This window comes from Amblyomma americanum, chromosome 1 (assembly GCF_052857255.1).
Source record: "Amblyomma americanum isolate KBUSLIRL-KWMA chromosome 1, ASM5285725v1, whole genome shotgun sequence".
NCBI lineage: Eukaryota > Metazoa > Arthropoda > Arachnida > Ixodida > Ixodidae > Amblyomma > Amblyomma americanum.
Window position 1 is genome coordinate 469,505,379 of NC_135497.1, and position 19,909 is coordinate 469,525,287.

The 19,909-nt window shown below is 48.7% G+C and overlaps 1 long non-coding RNA gene across 1 annotated transcript in view; it reads left to right on the top strand.

Moving 5' to 3' along the window:
- Positions 1 to 10,923, top strand: part of LOC144116047 (uncharacterized) — a 35,870-nt gene extending 24,947 nt beyond the window's left edge. The window contains exon 3 of the long non-coding RNA XR_013311694.1: positions 10,810 to 10,923. This is a non-coding gene — a long non-coding RNA (uncharacterized LOC144116047). The remainder of the gene's footprint in view (positions 1 to 10,809) is intronic.
- Positions 10,924 to 19,909: the final 8,986 nt, after the last annotated feature.

A 19,909-nucleotide genomic window follows, 5' to 3' on the forward strand; every position in this document is an offset into this window, starting at 1 on the left:
TGCTGCTGCTGCTGCTGCTGCTGCTGCTGCTGCTGCTGCTGCTGCTGCTGCTGCTGCTGCTGCTGCTGCTGCTGCTGCTGCTGCTGCTGCTGCTGCTGCTGCTGCTGCTGCTGCTGCTGCTGCTGCTGCTGCTGCTGCTGCTGCTGCTGCTGCTGCTGCCTGCTGCTGCTGCTGCTGCTGCTGCTGCTGCTGCTGCTGCTGCTGCTGCTGCTGCTGCTGCTGCTGCTGCTGCTGCTGCTGCTGCTGCTGCTGCTGCTGCTGCTGCTGCTGCTGCTGCTGCTGCTGCTGCTGCTGCTGCTGCTGCTGCTGCTGCTGCTGCTGCTGCTGCTGCTGCTGCTGCTGCTGCTGCTGCTGCTGCTGCTGCTGCTGCTGCTGCTGCTGCTGCTGCTGCTGCTGCTGCTGCTGCTGCTGCTGCTGCTGCTGCTGCTGCTGCTGCTGCTGCTGCTGCTGCTGCTGCTGCTGCTGCTGCTGCTGCTGCTGCTGCTGCTGCTGCTGCTGCTGCTGCTGCTGCTGCTGCTGCTGCTGCTGCTGCTGCTGCTGCTGCTGCTGCTGCTGCTGCTGCTGCTGCTGCTGCTGCTGCTGCTGCTGCTGCTGCTGCTGCTGCTGCTGCTGCTGCTGCTGCTGCTGCTGCTGCTGCTGCTGCTGCTGCTGCTGCTGCTGCTGCTGCTGCTGCTGCTGCTGCTGCTGCTGCTGCTGCTGCTGCTGCTGCTGCTGCTGCTGCTGCTGCTGCTGCTGCTGCTGCTGCTGCTGCTGCTGCTGCTGCTGCTGCTGCTGCTGCTGCTGCTGCTGCTGCTGCTGCTGCTGCTGCTGCTGCTGCTGCTGCTGCTGCTGCTGCTGCTGCTGCTGCTGCTGCTGCTGCTGCTGCTGCTGCTGCTGCTGCTGCTGCTGCTGCTGCTGCTGCTGCTGCTGCTGCTGCTGCTGCTGCTTGCTGCTGCTGCTGCTGCTGCTGCTGCTGCTGCTGCTGCTGCTGCTGCTGCTGCTGCTGCTGCTGCTGCTGCTGCTGCTGCTGCTGCTGCTGCTGCTGCTGCTGCTGCTGCTGCTGCTGCTGCTGCTGCTGCTGCTGCTGCTGCTGCTGCTGCTGCTGCTGCTGCTGCTGCTGCTGCTGCTGCTGCTGCTGCTGCTGCTGCTGCTGCTGCTGCTGCTGCTGCTGCTGCTGCTGCTGCTGCTGCTGCTGCTGCTGCTGCTGCTGCTGCTGCTGCTGCTGCTGCTGCTTGCTGCTGCTGCTGCTGCTGCTGCTGCTTGCTGCTGCTGCTGCTGCTGCTGCTGCTGCTGCTGCTGCTGCTGCTGCTGCTGCTGCTGCTGCTGCTGCTGCTGCTGCTGCTGCTGCTGCTGCTGCTGCTGCTGCTGCTGCTGCTGCTGCTGCTGCTGCTGCTGCTGCTGCTGCTGCTGCTGCTGCTGCTGCTGCTGCTGCTGCTGCTGCTGCTGCTGCTGCTGCTGCTGCTGCTGCTGCTGCTGCTGCTGCTGCTGCTGCTGCTGCTGCTGCTGCTGCTGCTGCTGCTGCTGCTGCTGCTGCTGCTGCTGCTGCTGCTGCTGCTGCTGCTGCTGCTGCTGCTGCTGCTGCTGCTGCTGCTGCTGCTGCTGCTGCTGCTGCTGCTGCTGCTGCTGCTGCTGCTGCTGCTGCTGCTGCTGCTGCTGCTGCTGCTGCTGCTGCTGCTGCTGCTGCTGCTGCTGCTGCTGCTGCTGCTGCTGCTGCTGCTGCTGCTGCTGCTGCTGCTGCTGCTGCTGCTGCTGCTGCTGCTGCTGCTGCTGCTGCTGCTGCTGCTGCTGCTGCTGCTGCTGCTGCTGCTGCTGCTGCTGCTGCTGCTGCTGCTGCTGCTGCTGCTGCTGCTGCTGCTGCTGCTGCTGCTGCTGCTGCTGCTGCTGCTGCTGCTGCTGCTGCTGCTGCTGCTGCTGCTGCTGCTGCTGCTGCTGCTGCTGCTGCTGCTGCTGCTGCTGCTGCTGCTGCTGCTGCTGCTGCTGCTGCTGCTGCTGCTGCTGCTGCTGCTGCTGCTGGCTGCTGCTGCACAAAAATCAGGAGACTCGGTTAAAAAACTAAACATTTTGACAGATTTGCCTGTCTGGTTGGGTTTGAAGACCTATAATAAACTGCACATCTCAGTCTCATCGGCGCAACAAGCAGAGAACTTGACAGAAAAAATGAACAACGCACGATGTTCAAAGAACGTCTACCCAAAAAACTTTATTCAAAAAACCATTCGACATCAAAAACACGACAACATGCGCCAAAAAATCAACGCAGAAAGACTAACGCCACCACCAAAATACGTCACTGTACCTGCATGTCGGAGGTGTCAGGGAAATCATCGCCAGATTCCCGAAAAAAGGGGGTCTCCAGGTTGCGCACAAGCCACAAACACTGTCGCGCTTTGCCTACCTGTTCATAAAGACCGGCCGCGGAGAGGAGCCCAAGGCATTGTCAACAAAATTCCTTTCGTCGACTGCGACGCAAGCTTCATCGGCGAAACCAAAAACCTCAAAGAAAGAATTTGGCAACACAAAAAAACGTCCGCAATTTCGCAAGAGATTGCAATCCTGTAGCCGAACATTCCGAGGACTCAGTCCACAGAATCAACTTCGAAGAAACCAGCATCCTAGTACCCGAAACAAATTACCAGAAAAGGCTCCTTCTGGAATCCTGGCACATCCAAACCACCCCGAACATCAACCGCGCAAAGGAAACCTGCTCCCAGTGTATGCCCAGGGACGTCCACGAAAAAAGTCGCCATTGACAGCCTCCCCACAGGGCGACAACATGACTAACAGCATTAACCCCCACCCTTTACTCCCCCTTCCCCGCGCCTTACGCATCACAGCTTTCCTCCCCTCCATACTTAGAGACGCTAGCTACTGCCCCGAGTCACCCCTGATGAAGGAGCCGAGTCGGCTTTGAAACGTTCGGTTAAAATTAAAGATTTTTGGTTGGAGATGTGCAGATGAGATTCGCTTACCACTGCAGAACGGCAGATATGTTATTCTTTATTGCCATTTGTTTTCATATTGCTTTGAGTACGCATGGCGTCACTATTCTTTTATTCGTTTAGTCGTGATGTAACTGTGCTCGTATACATCCCAGCGGGGAAACGTGAGCGCGTACACTGAGAATGAGGACAACGCTTTTTCAAAGACACATGATCTCATCTGCCACGCGTCACTACACCGTAAGGCAACAAAACACAACGATCTATCGACAAGGTAGCCCTGACGTGCAGCATTAATTTTCTCAGAAGTGAATGGACAACTTGTTGAATTGCCGACTTATACCCTTCTCACACGGGCAGCCTTAACCGCAGTTACCCGACGTAAAGGCAGTTGCCTTAAACCGAACTGTGGCGCTGCTACACGTTCTCACACACATCAGCGAAGACGATGACGTGGTATTGACGTAAACGTACTTGTTGAACAATTTTAACAACTTATCACTAATAAAATATATTTATTTATGGCTGGGAAATAACTAATATTTTCTTAATAATTATATTCATTTTTTTTGGAGTACACTTCACTTGTTTGTTTTCTAGCTTTAGCGGAAATTGGAGGCAGCTTTTCAACAGTGGTCGTTGTTGGCTACGTTTGTAGCCGCAGTTAGCCGGAGTAGGCTAGCCGGAGTTTGTTGATGGTTTGTTCGCAGGCGGGGGTATAAGTACGGCGGTCTAGTTTAGAACCAGTGAACTAGAAATATTCGCCGTCTTTGGGACCACTACTCGTGTGTGTGCCGTTTCGAGGAGTGAGGAGCGCACTGGTAACCAGGTTGGTGAACTGCGCTACCGCACCTTTCAGCGGGCAGTTGCTTGACAGCATGAAGTAGCGTGATTGCATGGCAGAAAATCGAGACGACAACGATGACGACGAATTCTGGGCAATGTTTGCCGTGCATCAAGCAGCTCTTCATCAACGTCGTATTCAGCAACTGCGTATTCTTGCAGACATCGACGCTGCAGAAGAGGAGCGACAACGTGCAGAGAGAATGTGTCGCCTGATCGTGGCAATAACTGCTCGGCTCTGCTCCAGCGAGCGGCGATTATGGGCATATCCGCGAGGACAGTCGTGGTACGAAACGACGGTGCCACACCTGCCGGACAGTGAATTTAGGGCGCACTTCAGAGTGACCCGCAGCACATTTAGGTATATCCTGAGTGTGTGCGAATGTATGCAGCGGCAAGATACGGTCATGCAGCGGGCAGTTCCCCTGGATAAGCGTTTGGCTGTAGGCTTGTATCGCCTGGCGTCATCTGCAGAAGAACGAACGATAGCCAATGCTTTTGGCTTAGGCCGGTCGACGGTCAACACTATTTTCTGGGAATTTTGCGCCGTCGTTGTGCGTGAACTGGGGCCAAAGTTCATCAGATTCCCCAGGCAAAATGAGTTGGCGGAGCACCTTCGCCAGTTTATTGCCGTCACTGGATTTCCGCAATGCGTGGGAGCACTCGACGGCTGTCACATTGAGGTGTGTCCGCCAGAAGAGCATGCCACGGACTACATAAACTATAAGGGGTGGTACAGCACGATTATTTTGGCCATCGCCGACCATCGCTACAGGTTTTTATACACAAACGTCGGGTCTCCTGGACGAAATCACGACGCTGGCGTATTTGAAAGCTCAAGTCTGCCAAGTATACTGGTCGGTCCTCTGTTCCAAGTTGAAGAAAAAATTATGACAGGAGTGACGGTGGAACCCGTTCTGCTTGCTTATCAAGCAGTTGCCCTGCAGAGCCATGTCATGAAGCCATTCCCAAATGCAGGACCACCGGGCTCACCTACTGCATTGTTTAATTACCACCTGTGCAGAGCTAGACGCATTGTTGAGAATGCATCTGGGCGACTAAAGGCACGTTTTCGTATTTTGTTGAAAGGACTCGAGTGTGAGATAACCAATGCCAACTGTGCAATCCGCGCATGTTGTGTGGTACGCAATATCTGTGAGGAGATGTCTGACTGCTGCGATGCAAGTTGGTTTGATGAGGCGCGAGCTCGAGACCAGGGGCGGCCTCAGCCGTCCTGCACAAGCAACCGGGCTGAGCCATCAGGTGTTGCAGTTCGAAATGCCCTGACAAGTTACATTGCCTCAAGCTGAACATCGGTTGAATCATATCGTTATACATGTCTTTTGATCTCATATGTAAGAAATGTGCTGGCTGTGTTTTGTATTGCTGGCACAGAAAAGTTAACAACGGCAGCATTTCCTGTCCATATCAAATATTTTGCAGCTTGTCCTTTTGTGCTTTTTGTACTGTCTTACAAAGATTATTGAGGAGTTGCAATTTAATAAGTGTAGGGAATAATGAAAGAAAACTAATTCTCCTAGTGGACGTTGAATAGCAGGCATATATTGCAGTCATTTGCTCGCCTCTTGAGAGAGATGAAGGTCTGCAAACTGTTTGGTGGTGCCTTGATGTAAACATGTCTATTCCAGCACTAGCATGACTTTTGTCTTTCTTTGACAAGCAGTGATGGCAGGCTCTGCAGCATGCAGGAAGCATCAGGGCTGCCTCGGTTGCCAGTACGTTTTCAGAGCCCAGCACGAGACATTCACAGCGCATTTTTGGTACAGCTAGCTAAATGGCAGTTCAATTAGGTTCAAAAGTGAAGTGTCTCGTGCCTTTGTTTTGAGAGAGATGTTGCATGTATGTACTCACCTCATGATCACTTTTAAAAAAAATACAACAAGGATTAACATGGCTTTTTTGTGTGTGACAGGTAGTGGTGGCTGGCACTGCAGCATGCAGGAAGCATCAGGGCTGCCTCGGTTGCCAGTACGTTTTCACAGCCCAGCACGAGACATTCACAGCGCATTGTTGGTTCAGCTAGCTAAATGGCAGTTCAATTAGGTTCAAAATTGAAGTGTCTCGTGCCTTTCTGTTTTGAGAGAGATGTTGCATGTATGTATTCAAAAAACAACAAGGATTAGCATGGCTTTTTTGTGTGTGACAGGTAGTGGCGGCTGGCACTACAGCATGCAGGAAGCATCAGGGCTGCCTCGGTTGCCAGTACGTTTTCACAACCCAGCACGAGACATTCACAGCGCATTGTTGGTACAGCTAGCTAAATGGCAGTTCATTTAGGTTCAAATTTGAAGTGTCTCGTGCCTTTCTGTTTTGAGAGAGATGTTGCATGTATGTATTCACCTCATGATCACTTTAAAAAAACTTACAACAAGGATTAGCATGGCTTTTTGTGTGTGACAGGTAGCGGCGGCTGGCACTGCAGCATGCAGGAAGCATCAGGGATGCCTCGGTTGCCAGTACGTTTTCACAGCCAAGCATAGACATTCACAGCGCATTGTTGGTACAGCTAGCTAAATGGCAGTTCAATTAGGTTAAAAAAGTTAAGTGTCTCGTGCCTTTATGTTTTAATAAGAAGCATTACGTATATGTACTTACCGCATGGTATTTTTTATGCATGCTTTACAATAACAACACTGTTACATTTCCTGTACACAGAGGGTGACACATAATACACTGACGCTTTATGCAAAATAACATCTCAGTGCCTTGCTGTGAAATAGAGGTTCCTAGATCAAGAGTGCATGTTGCTGGGCGAGTCGGTCGTACATTGTAGAATAAGGTACTCCGCATAATAATACAAGCATGGACGAGAAGGGCACAAGGACGGGCCCGTCCTTGTGCCCTTCTCGTCCGTGTTTGTGTTATTTTGCGCAGTGCCTTATTCTACAAGGTTCCTAGATCGCCATTCTAAGGGCCGTAGCTGCTAGTGTGTCATTTACCACAGCAGGTGATCTCAAAAACAGAATTTATTTGCCTTTCTGTTCAAATTGAAAATATGCCTGCATAATTTGCATCCAAACATAAAGACAAATTCTGTTTGTGAGACCAGCTTTTGTGGTAAATCATTTACCACAGAGGGTGGTCTCACAAACAATTTATTTGTCTTTCTGTTTGGATGCAAAATATGCCTGCATAATGTCTAGAAAACTTTTCTGCATCGCGTTGGATTCTTTTTGTAGCTGTACAAGCTCCTTTCTTAGTTCAAGGCTGTCACAGGCAGCTTTGGCCGCACGCTCTTCGGCTTGCTGATGTAGCGCCATTAGGTCGCTCAGTGCCGAATTGGAAGGGCGCTTCCTGCTGCTTCTTTTAGCGCTGTTGCTAGCACTTGGGCAGTTGCAAGTGTTGGCCACCGATGAAGCTTCATCTGCATTGGACGCTTGGCCCTCCTGTGCAGCATCACTTGCAGTTTTAGAGTTCATGTCGCTTGCATAAGTGGCAACAATTTCAGCTACCTCTGGTGGGAAGTCTACTGGCAGCTGTGCAGGACAAGAAAAAAAGGCATGTAATTTTACCAGACCAACTTAGCCTGGCTTGCCATTTTGCAGGCCGCGATGTGTTACACACAACAAACCCCAAAAGAAGAAAAAGAGAAGGGTTTGAAGGCACAGTAGTGTTTAAACTTTCAGCGTAGTGCTCTAACGACATTGCAAGAGATCTGATAAGCATGCAGGCTTATCATGCACAAAAAGCTAGCTTGCAGCAGTAACTACGCCGTGAACAGTTCTAGTGTCGTGGTGAAAACAGCCGATTACCTCCAGACTTTCCTCAAAAAGGCTTCTGTCATTTATTGGCAGTGATCCGAGGAAAGAATGAAGCTGCCAGTAGAAAGGCCATTCAATGCCTTTAGAGCCTGTTGTGGTGCCACAACGCCTCTGTTTCCTGCAAAGAAAATTTTGTTGAATGCATAAAATTCTGCACCATGAAAATATGAATATGTGCAGTGTTGCTCTCTTTATGGTAGGCACTAACAAAAATAAAAAAACAGGCTACCAGTTGCACTCGAAAGCAGTGGGGCACACACCTGCCACTTAAGGAAGAAAATGGCACAATTTTTAAATGGACTCCATGATACTTGATATACACACAGTTTTCGCCTGGAACACTGGTGTAGAAACTTGTACGCGAGGCGCACCCGCGGCTTTTAACAGTGAGCCAAGTGTAGGCTGTCGATAAAGCAATGATTCAGACGCAGAGTGAATGCTGACATATTTATTTATTTATTTCAGATACTGTCAATCCCATTGGGATTTTTACAGGATGGGCACATAGTAAGAAGGTACAAAGCGAATACAAATGGAATGGTATATATTAAGAACACTGTTGTTTGCAAGTAATTACATGAGTATGGGAAAAAAAACACAGATAGCAGAAAATAAAACACATAACCAAAGAGTATATTTCACAGAAAAGGGTGCAATTTTATACATTGTAAGTAGTATGTTCATACAGATGCTGTTATATGCAGTGATACGAGCGGTCTGTTGTACTTGTATAATTATTATTTATTTATCTATTTTAATTATCGCGCAACTGTTCTTCTACCAGAGTTACAAATTTCTGCGAAGATGTATTAGTAGCGATAGAGGGGTTCAAACTATTCCAATCTTTTATGGCAAGCGGAAAAAATGAATATCTAAAACTGTCGGTTCGGAATGCGTACTCTCTAAGGGTTAATGGGTGCTTATGCCGGGATGGTCTCGATTCATCTACAGATATATATAACGAAGTATCTATGTTTAACGAGTTATGAACTAATTGGAACAATAATTTTAGTCGTGCTAGTCTGGCGCGTTTCTGTAAAGTAAGAATACATGCTTGGTTTAGTAGTTGGGATGGTGAATCACTGGTCCTGTATTTGTTAAAGATAAATCTAATTGCCTTTCTCTGTACTCCTTCTAGTTTGTTAATGAGCTGTTGTGTGTAGGGAAACCAAATCATGTTTCCATATTCGAGAACTGATCGTATAAATGTTTTATATGCTAACAGTTTGGTCTCCGGTGGCGCTTCTCGAAGCCGTCTTCTAAGGAAGAACAATCGTTTTAAAGCAGTGCACAGCAAGATGGTTTCTGCGAGACTTGTTCTCTATATCTTTTGCATGTTCACGCAGTCTATCATTGATGCATCGTCCCGTCTCACCGATGTAGACACTGCCACAAGAGGTCGGGATCTTGTAAACGACACCAACACGACACTGAACGAACTTCCGCTTATGCTTCTTCTGGCAGCCTTCTCTGCTTCTATCCTCATTAACACGCTTGCACAATCCGCTAAGTTTATTCCTAGCTGAAAAAACCAGCCTAATGCCTCCTTTGCTCATTATCTTTTTTAGATTGTGCGAAACTTTGTGCACATACGGGATGCACACTGTTCTTTTTCTTTCTGCCAGACCCGCATCGGTGCCCTTGATATTTCGCAGACTACATTCTGCAAGCAGGGACTCAGCAACATGCAACATGCGTGAACATGCAAAAGATATAGAGAACAAGTCTCGCAGAAACCATCTTGCTGTGAACTGTGCTGAATGTGATGATTGCGAAGCGCACCTCAATAGGACCACTATCATCGCCCGTTATAAAGATGAGACCACAAGGCTCATTTCGGAAGCTTGCCATATCAGAAAGCTCGGTAACACCTGTATCAGCAGCCCATCGATAAATCTACTATCAAAGGAACTTGCGTATCTTAATCAGTGACGTGCCCCTTTTTTTTAGTCAAGTTGTGTGGTTGTGCGGTATCTTTCTCTCATGCTTTTTTTTGTGTTGTTACTCGTTCCATTTCATTTATATGCTGCCTCACCTGTAGCAATAAACCATTTGGTTGTTAGTCAGCACTGGTGTTTTGTGCTTCTCTTGTGTCTCGTCTTTGATTGCGCTGTTTTTCCAATTCGTAAAACATGTACCAACCAGTCCGTATTTGCCCTCTTCATGAAAACACATTCCAGAAACGCTGCGTATCTTCTGTCGTTTACAACACGGCGCGGTGTCGCGACTGCGGACGGCCTAACTGCACCAGTGCTAACAGCGCGGCATGCCTCTCTTGCGCGCCAGTGCTGTAACATCACACAAACTTCAGCCAGAATTCATCGTTTCTTTACTAGGAATGAAGAGTTCCACTCACCGGTAGTGCTAGTTAAGATTTTCAATTTTTTGCCGAACTTGCTTTGCGGTGTACGGGCCTTCCCCCGCCGGCAGGCCCAAGTTCAGCGCTTCGACCATCGCGCGATATACGCGCGCGTTACGTGTGTTTGAGTGCAGAGCAGTCAGGTTATCCTGCCAGAGGCGTATCAACGCCTCCGTCGTCACTACACTCCAGATAACGCGCTTCTGGGAGGCTGTTTCGCTGGGAACCGAGCTGCCGTCGTCGGACATGGAGGCGGCCATTTTGCCAGTTACTGGGCTTGACTGAGGTGGCCAACCTCAGTTTGAGGTAACCATGGTTAGCAGAATAACTGTGGTTAGGTTTATCGTGTGAATGTTTGTAACTACGGTTAGCCTTAACTGCCGTCAAACTTAACCGCTGTTAGGCTGCGCGTGTGACAAGGGTGTAACAGGAAGGCTGCTTCCAACCAGCAACCCACGTTTGCAAACCGCGTTTTCTCTGCCTGCTCTGCTGACTGAAGGGGTTAGCATGAGGAGAGATGGTTTTCGGTTGTCAAACTGTAGAGGACGCTCGATATTCTGTAAGTGTGCTCCTGAGGCCGTTTTTTTGGTGCACGCGCCCAAAGTCGGCGCTCTTAACATACGAAAGAACCGGTCTACGCATGCCCACTGCAGGAGACGCCGCCGAACCTCGGCGAGGCGCCGATATCTGTCCGTGCTAGACATCGGCGCCAGCTAACGGGCGCTCGCGCACGTGTTGGAAGCGGGGTCTGGTTTACGCCAATAGGAGCGCGGCCGCGCTCTCGGCGACTTTTCTTCATGGCTTGAAGCTCTTCCAGGTTTCCAGAAATTTTCTTTGCGGTTTAAGTTTTCCTTTCAGCACCTCCCAACCTATTTTCTTCATGGCTCGAAATTCTTTCTGTCCGCAGAAAGAAGCACCAGAGTACAATGAACTTTTTCCTCCTCCTCCATCCGCTTGAGCGGAGCCAGCCAGCACCAAGAACATGGACTGCCAAACATGCCTCCGACGCCGTTCTGGTTTGCTCAGTACTCGATCCACGGGGTCTCGGCCGGCCTTCACAGGGTGTATTGGCGCCTGAGAGGCTAGGCAACGACTGAATTCTCTTTAATAAAAATGGAAGTTGGGCAAACTAAGAGAGGAGGCTAACAAAAAAAGCGAGACTTTTGTTCTTCTTGAGCAAGAACCCTAGAATGTGCGAGTATCAAATTTTTGCTTGAGAACTGAATATTTTCGAACCATTTTGAATATAGGCAAACAAAAATACATGTAGCTGGTAACGGCTGGAATGCGCTAACCGAAGGGACCGAAAAGAACGCATACACATGCGCTGGTGTCTGTGTTCTCTTCCGTACCGTTGGCGCTGTCCAGTCGTTTGCGTCAACATCCACCAACCAGCCCGACTTAACCCTCTTCATTGAACAAAATATCGACAGTCTTAAAAAAGTTTTCCCACAACAAAACTGCGAAAGGAAATATGTATCAGTCCATAACTTTACTTCACTCGTTATTGTGGTGGGGTGATACACTCGCTTGGTTTTACGGGGTTTAACGTCCCAAAGCGACTCAGGCTATGAGGGACGTCGTAGTGGAGAGCTCCGAATATTTTGGAGTATCTGGGATTCTTTCACGTGCACTGATATTGCACAGTACACAGGCCTCTAAAATTTCGTCTCTATCGAAATGCGACCAACGCATCCGGGATTGAAGCCTCGTTTTTCGGTCCAGCTGCCAAGCACCACAACTACTCAGCTACCGCGGCGGCTCCGGGATGGTTTGATTAATGGCAGCATTAAACATTAATTTTTATGGCAGTGCTATGAAAACAACTCGTCGGATAAAATTACTCGGGTCAGTTTAAAATTTAAACCGTCCTGTTCAAATAATGCCTACATCAGAAAGCTCACGGAATGCTGAGCTACTATTATGGACTGAATGTTGAGGAAGCATTGTAAGGTGCTGAAATAATTTCTTACTGGCAGAGCGACGTCAAATGGTGCTACCTGAACAGCAGGACAAAACGCAAAAACATGCCTCTGGAAACAAAGAGAACAAAATTGCGGTGGCGACGCGGACAGAACCATTCCCTCGAGGCTCGCCCACGACCCCTATCAGTAATCGACCACCTCCGCGCCTGCGACAAAAGTGAAAAAGCGAACCGCGCAACTACTATGCCCTATTTATTTCTGGCTCACCTCCCAACTCCAATATCTATCACTTCCGGCATTCACTTTCTCTGGCCTGTTATCTATCCACTCACAGCGGCTCAATGTGCTGCCAGTTGTCTTAGCCTCAGAGGGACGAAACTACATGTTTCCAAAACATCAGATTTAAAGGTAAAATTCATTTGAAAAGGTACTTGTTGCATAGCTGGAGCTATTTCTGGGAATCCTAGCATTGAAAAGTGTCGATAAATTCAGTCAGGCGTGGCTGCGCGCAGGCATGACACATACCCGAGTGGCGGCACGTCGCATGCGACCTACACATCAGGTGACAGGTAAGATCCATCGAGACAACACATTTTGTACAGCGTCAAGTCTAAGTGGGATTTTCGAGACACACCACATTAACGGTGTTGTGCATATCGCCAGCCACTTCACAAACCAAAGCAGGTTCTTTTAAAGAAACGAAAGCAAACGCCCTTTGTCCAGGTTAAGCAACAAGCAGTCACGTATGCCTTGCAATCACGAAGGGCTATGTATTAGCTATGGTTTAGGTAAAGCTAAATTACTTCTTCTGTCTGAGGCAGGTGTGAATTCTAGTAGCTGGTTAGATATGAGAATGTGAATGTGGAACTCAGGCATAGAAGATGTCGTGCTCGATAGAGAAAAGGATCAAATAAGGCTGGCTCAGCATTGCATATAACGTCGGATTAACGAAATTCATGGAACAAATACACAGGAAATGAAGAAAGCCGCCAAACGATTTCGTTAATATTGGCATGAAGATCCTTTCAAAAGTCAGCAAAACATAGCAAACGGTTGAAAACTATTTTATGCTAAACAATAATTCAAAACGCCTGGCGATGTCCAGGCTACAGCTGACAAGAAAAATCTGCAGAGATTGTTTACATCCCCATCATTGCGAAAGCAAGAATTTGTGCTGCGCAGAAGACGACAATGAGCGGCCAGTGCCGCGGGACAGAGCGGATAGAAGTTGGCGAAGACGACGCTCTGCAAAGTACAGAGCAAGAGTGCGGTGGAGTTTAATACGAGGCGTGTTCGGCTGAGGCGATAGCCTCAGTTGTAGCATTACAGGCTACAACTTAGGGCGTTTATGAGAGAACAGACTTTCTACCGACTGGTTTAAGCTCTTGAGGCCGTGTGTATCTTTGCCGCCCTTTTAGTTGTGTTGCCTTTTATCAGACTAGTGCTGTGCAGCCACTAGCTGAGTGCTTGTAAATAATCTGTATATAGCCCGTTCTATACACGCATAACCTCGTGCAGTATGTGCCATGATGAAAAAAAAGCGGTGATCGATCGATATCCACGTAGTCTTGCGCAGCGGCCTTTGCTCGCGTCACGCGGGCTCTACTCCCATTCTTGGATATTTTTATTGCGAAGCAATACTACTTTAGGTCGCACTTCAGCCCGTTCCGTGGCGAGGCCGTGGTAGGCACCATTGACTTTTAGCGTGACCTCGCTGCGTGACGTCACACCACGTGACCTAGAGTGACGTAACACCAGCTGTGTAAAAACGGGTTCCATCTCACGCCGTCGCGAGGCGGTAGCCACCAACGGCGGCCTAACTCCCGCTCCTCTCACCAGGGGCGCTACGGTCAGAGTGACGTCACACAGCTGTATAAAACAGCTCCGCTCCTCTCGCCAAGGCAGTCATACAGCCAGATGTTACGATGGTGCCTACGAGCAAGGCAGCTGGGCAGAATGCAAAAAGGAAGCATCAGCGAGCTACGGAGACGGAAGAAGAACGAGAAGAACGACTTTCTAAGCGGCGTGCCCAGTATGCAGCTCGGCGACAGCGGTGCAACCTCCTCTGTGGAAACAGCAGAAGCAAAGGAAGAAAATTATGAGTTTGCCCACAGCACTATTGCTTCGCAATCACCAGGCTTAACCAAGCTAAGCCACGACCTGTTTTTATTTCCTTTTCTTCCCATTTTTTATGCTTGGGACAGAGTGGACAAATATAGGCAAGAGCTGGTCTTTCTAGCCTCTGAAAATCGGGATTAGTGCTTTTGCACTTATACATGCCGACGGAATAATTTTAGACAGCCTAAAAGACAGCTCAAACTAATCATGCATTTGTAACAAAGTACATTACTTCCTGCTCCTATGGCGATAAAGTTGTAGTATGCTGCATTCCTTCTTGATAAAATCTAGTTGTAACGAGGCTGAAAGCGAGCCACCTGTGGTTGACTGCAGCAAAATTAACTAGTTTCTTTTCGAGTTGATCGATTCACGAATAACTTGTCGTCACGTATGATGTAATCGAAACAAACTGCTGATGTAGCCATATCATTTCTTTTTATTTTAAAGTTCTATAATTTAGCAACTAATGAGCGTAGTTCATTACGACGCGGTTGCGTCTGAGCCCTGCCAATCTGAATGTGTGCGGCGGAAAAAGGGAAGACAAATTATTACAGGTTTCAGTATATTTCAGCTTCTTGCAGGATTGCTGTGACTCAGAGAGTCAAAGAAAACTTTACCAAGATGTGGCATCCATTTGATCAAGAGCTGGCCCACAATTATAGTTGCAGGTGAAATGATTTCATCTGTTAGAGTGAAGGCACGGAGCTGGTGGTAGGCCCTCGGTGAAGATCTACATCTCCAGTTAGCAGCAGCAAGCAAACCATTCAAACATATGGAAATAATTCATAGCAACCATTTTGATGGCTGGTGGGTACTGGAATAGAAACCAGTAAAAAGGAACCGGTTTTCGCTTTTCAGATTTAGTAGGAATCTAAGCGCATACAAAACCGTAAGCACTGACCTGAAAGACATGTAACCAATAACGTTTTAAACTTCTCACGTTTTCAGCTTCGGTTCTATTTTATATATTATATGGGCGTGGTATTTGTTTTCTCTTTTATCAGTGTTACTGTGCGTTTCTCCTAGGTTTCTGGCACGGCTCTGCCTTGAGGGTCCTATTTTATCACCACCGTTTTCTTTTCTTGACGCGTCGGGCATTCTCCCGGGCGTTTGCATGGAGCATACCTCGGTTGCGTCGTTTATCGTTTGTAGAAATTTATTTTTGTCTTCTTAATGTTGTAGTTTCTCCTCTTAAGTGCACTTGGCTGTGACGGTTAGGGGCCTTCTCATCTGTGCGTTATTTTGACCGAGAGCTTCTACTCATGTTGATTCGTATCTGCTGAGCTGCTGTTTTTTTTTTTTTTGTAAATCGTCCCTGACTCCTACGTGTTTTATGAAAAGCCTGTGGTCTATACGGCAATCTTGGAATAAAGGAAGTTGGCGCTGCTTTTGTGTTGTCTATATTCTTCACTGAAGCATGACTCTTTACGGTGACGAAGCTATACCACACGACGATAAAAGCCTAGCATGTGTTCTAGAACTATTCCAGGACAAGTGGTAATTCAGGAATAGTTCTGTTGGGGTTCAAGCCAACCGATTTAAAACTGGACCTAAGTCTTAATTGGTTGTCTGGCTAGTTTAGGTGAACTCACAAAAAAATTTATTTGGTGACCCTAAACATCTTCCTGGAAATCAGTGACGAAGGCGCAGTTAGGGTGTCTGCATCGGTAGAAGGGAGGAAATTTTCCAATCTTTTTGCCATTCTAAGAAAATAAGAATGATTGGCTGGGGCGCACGAACATGTGCATGAAACTATACTGAGAGAAGTGTAAGAACTTATAAAACCACGCTACATGGCCGAGAGGTGAGACCTCATCGCTTTGTTTCCCCGCGCTGACTGCGTCCCAAACTGACTTCCTCGTGGAGGCAGGAAGCGTTTGTGACGTCTGAACAACGTTCTTGCTCTGTGAATGCCGCATAGCAAAAGAAAGGCTCCAATGCATAACGAGGTACCTTTAAATGGGAGAACAGAGGTGTTGGAGGAGTGTTTTCTAACCGGCTCCGCGGAGAAAGCACTTTTGCACGTTCAGTTGCAATCCCTTAACGTCGCGTTGTTTAGACCGGTGGAAAATCTTCCTGAGAGCACATCTGCACTCGGAACCGCGCTGAGCAATGTTCGAACAAGAATACAGCCTTGTTATCTTGTTAGTTTAGTATTTATGCAAGAAATGCGGGGTTTTAAAAAAATGAAAGGAAAGTATTGGCCACGTCACGTGCGTGTACACAGGTTGACTCATTCTCATGTACAGCTGTGTAACAGAGTGGCTTCCTGGCTAACAACACTACGTAGTGTGTCGCCGTGCACAGAAGCGTGACTGTCTTAAGATAACCGATTCATCAAGCATAAAAAGTCTCTTTTTTATGAGGACATGACCTAATTCCAGAATAGGGCAAATACGGGCTGGTTGGTACATGTTTTACGAATTGGAAAAACAGCGCAATCAAAGACGAGACACAAGAGAAGCACAAAACACCAGCGCTCGTGTTGTGGTCGTGTTTCTTCGAGGTGTCCACGTCGGAGGAAAACCGCGTCCCTGGTGGTGTTTGCAGCTGGGCGGGCAACGCAAGTTAGGCCGGCTTCGTTCAATCGAACACGCTAATTTTTTTAGATAACTATGCCCGCATCTATACAGTTAGTGCAGCGGTGCCGAAATCAACCGTCGCTGCTTTGGCAGGCCTTCTCGCTTAGCAGTGCTTGCCCCTCGTTGATGACATTCAGCTTAGCATTGAGCGATAACGCACATCCCTTTTTTGCTTTATGTACATACAGCTTAGCCTCGACGCGTCGCGGCGCTCTCTGCTTCGCAAAATTTGTCGAAAAAAGCGTCCCAGTCTTACAGCGTCCCGATATGTCATTTTTTTTAACAATGACCGTAATGTGCTTCCGAATACAGTTTTAGCGCAGAAAATCATCTAGCTCCCACATGCAGCAGAATGAAGCGAAACCTTCCGAAATTCGTTTGACGGTACTAAAAAAAGTAAACTTTGCAGCAAAGAGCGCAGAGAGGGATTGTTACCGACGTTGCCAAAAATGGGCATTCTTTGTTTCCGTACGCTTCATACCACTGAGCCAGAGCCGTAGCATCCGGCGCTATGATAAGTGCTTGTTGGTAGGAGTTGCCTATATTGTCTATATTGTCGTCATCGTCATATTTCATCGCTTCGTCTCTGGTTCGCAGGGGTCGTGCAGTGAAAGCGTACGAGTGATCACGATAAAGTGAAGCCCCAACTTCATGGACACATCCTACGCGTACCAGCGGAGCGCCTACGCGCACGGGCGTACGCTGGATCCTGTCTGCGCATGCGCAAAGCGCAGACGCGCGAGCAGTGCGCAGATATCTGGACATGTCAGATATCCGCGCCTGAGCGCTTGCGCTTGCGCTCGCGTCGGAAGCGGGGTCCGGTTTTCAACAATAGGAGGACCGCGGGGCTCTCGGGGACTATTTGCTTCGTGGCTTGAGGCTCTTTCAGGTTTCTGGAATTTTTCTTCGCTGTTTAAGTTGTCCTTTTCAGCACCCCCCATACCCCCTTTCTTCACGCTTGAAATTCCTTCGGTCGGCTCGAGAGGGGGAACGCGCCAGCACAGGGAGCATGGAGGTGATGACTTTTTTTCGACGCCCGCCGCGGCGCGGCGCTGGGCGCGTAGGCGCTCCGCCACTTCTGACGTTCCTGCCTGCGGGGAGTCGGCAATCTACGGTGTCTTGCTGAAGCGAGGAGAATTGAGCCGACAATGCGGTAACCCAGCAAAACATTATTTATTCCTCTTTGCCTGAAGGCGAAACTGGTGGTACGCTCAACGCTGGCTTTTAGAAGAGCTGGTTTGTCGGTCCGGCAGGTCGGGGCTCCACTTCGCTCGTTTGCGTCGGCGGGCCCCGGCTGCTTCGGCTCTAACCGTGGTCTTCCTCTATTCCCAGCGTCTCGGCTGGCAGTGCTGTGACGGGTCGAGGCCTCAGGATTCTGGACGTCTCTGCTGGCGATTAGTTTGCTACGGTCCCTGAGGTCCGTCTTCACTGACTGTATACCAGCGCGATCTTGCGTTCGTTTCACCTCGCCCGTCTCTGCTCGACCTTTCTTCCCTTGTTCTTCTGCCTCCGCTGTGTCTCTCCTGGAATTCCCTTTTTCTCTCTCGGGTAATCCTCGCCCAATGGGTTTTCGCGGTCGCTGCTCATGCAGCTGACCAAGAGCACCCGCCCAAATTTATAGGAACCCGCAGCCGTTACGATGGGAAGGCCAATGGCTTCGCTGGAGTTGTTTCGAAGGGGATAAGGTGTCCCTCTGAGGGCAACACTTCCCTAGAGTCAGTTTCTCGCCTCCTCTGCCGGCAGCCCGTCTGGTGCCAGCTGCCAGCCTCCCCCACCACCTCGAGCCGTTACGCCGTCTGTCGTGTCCGCTGCAAAAAAGGCCGCCTGCAGGCCTGCACACATGTTCACAAACATGACCGTCTAGGTGGATAAATTTGAAGACAGGCAAAATGCCTTTGGCACTAGTGGGCGTAGTGAGCTCTTCTCAGCAATGCCTGGGCCTCCCGATGCAGTCCGTCACGCCTAGCTGACACAGCAAGGCAGTTGACAATCAAAGGAAAGTGGAATGCTCAGGAGTGACATCTGGCAAGAGTCAGTACGTGGGCAGTGGCCGAGACAGCGGCTAAATTAAAGCTGTCTGAGAGCCTGCAGAAATGTGCCTACACTTTGAAACACCTAGGAGGTGCCAGTTAGTCCGACTCTGAAATAAAAAGAGCGACGCAGTGCAAGTGTAGTTGCATTAGGCTGCAAATTCACATTCATTTTCCAGCTCAGAAAGCACAGGAACAAGAGTTGCAGTCTGATCAGTGCTACGCCTGCATTACCTTTGGTAGAATGCATGTGTACTGTGTCAGGTTTTGTTGTCATGCATACACAGCAAGCGCTGTCAATAAACAATCCCTTGTAGACTGTTACGTTGCATAATTATAAGTGCCCACATGGTAACAATGGTGTATCTACATTATCTACGTAGTCTTCTCCTGCTTTTGCCTTCTCAGCGCGAGCGTCTGCGTATTATTTTTAGCATTCACTTTTCAATGGTGAGCAACATTACATGCGAGACCCAGCAGGCGTATATAACAAATTGTTAGGGAGTTGGAATGATCACAGGCTTTTATTGCATACACTAAGGCAACCAAGTATACTCACAAAAAAACTGTTCCACTTAAAGACAACAAACTTGGACACTATAAGCATATATGAGAGTTCACAAAAGCAGGCATGAAGGAGAGAGGCTATTCTAGTTCCGTTACGTATTCTTGATACCTGATTTTATATCTGCAACAGGTACTTGGACCTAAGATATTCAACGTATTTTTGGAATATGGCGGAGTGCTTGGCTTGAACCACTCTGGCACGGGTTGGCCCGGTATTGCACTACCATCGCGATCGGCCCGGGGCATATTAGCGCGGCGCGTCTTTTCTGTCACTCTTTGCTCTCCTATCCTTACCCCTTCTACTTTCAGCACGCGGCAGCGAGCGCGGCTCCGCTTGAGCCAGTAGGCAGGCACATGCTCTTTCCTTTTCCTTCTTCCTCTCAGCAATATAAGTCAGTCAGGGAGGCCACTAACTTCTGATCAAATGTTTGGGTGGCTTATATGTCCGTGCAACACCAGCACATTCATCAGGTGTACATCGCTATGTACCAAACCACAGACCAGATCCCTTAGAACAGTTGATCCAAGCATGTCATCAAAATTTTCTGTTGAGTGAACAATGAAATGAAGAAATGAGCCCTAAGGCATTTTCTTTCTTACTGTATTATGCAGCCAACGGAAAACTCACTTGATGTACCGGTGCTTCATTGTTGTTTCTACAAAATTCTATCAAATCATTATCACAGAGAAGCATATGCCGATACAGGCCTCGCCCCAGAGTGGTATCTTTATTGGTGATGTGCTTAGGCTTGCATCCCTTCTAATGCTTTGTTACCAAGGCATGC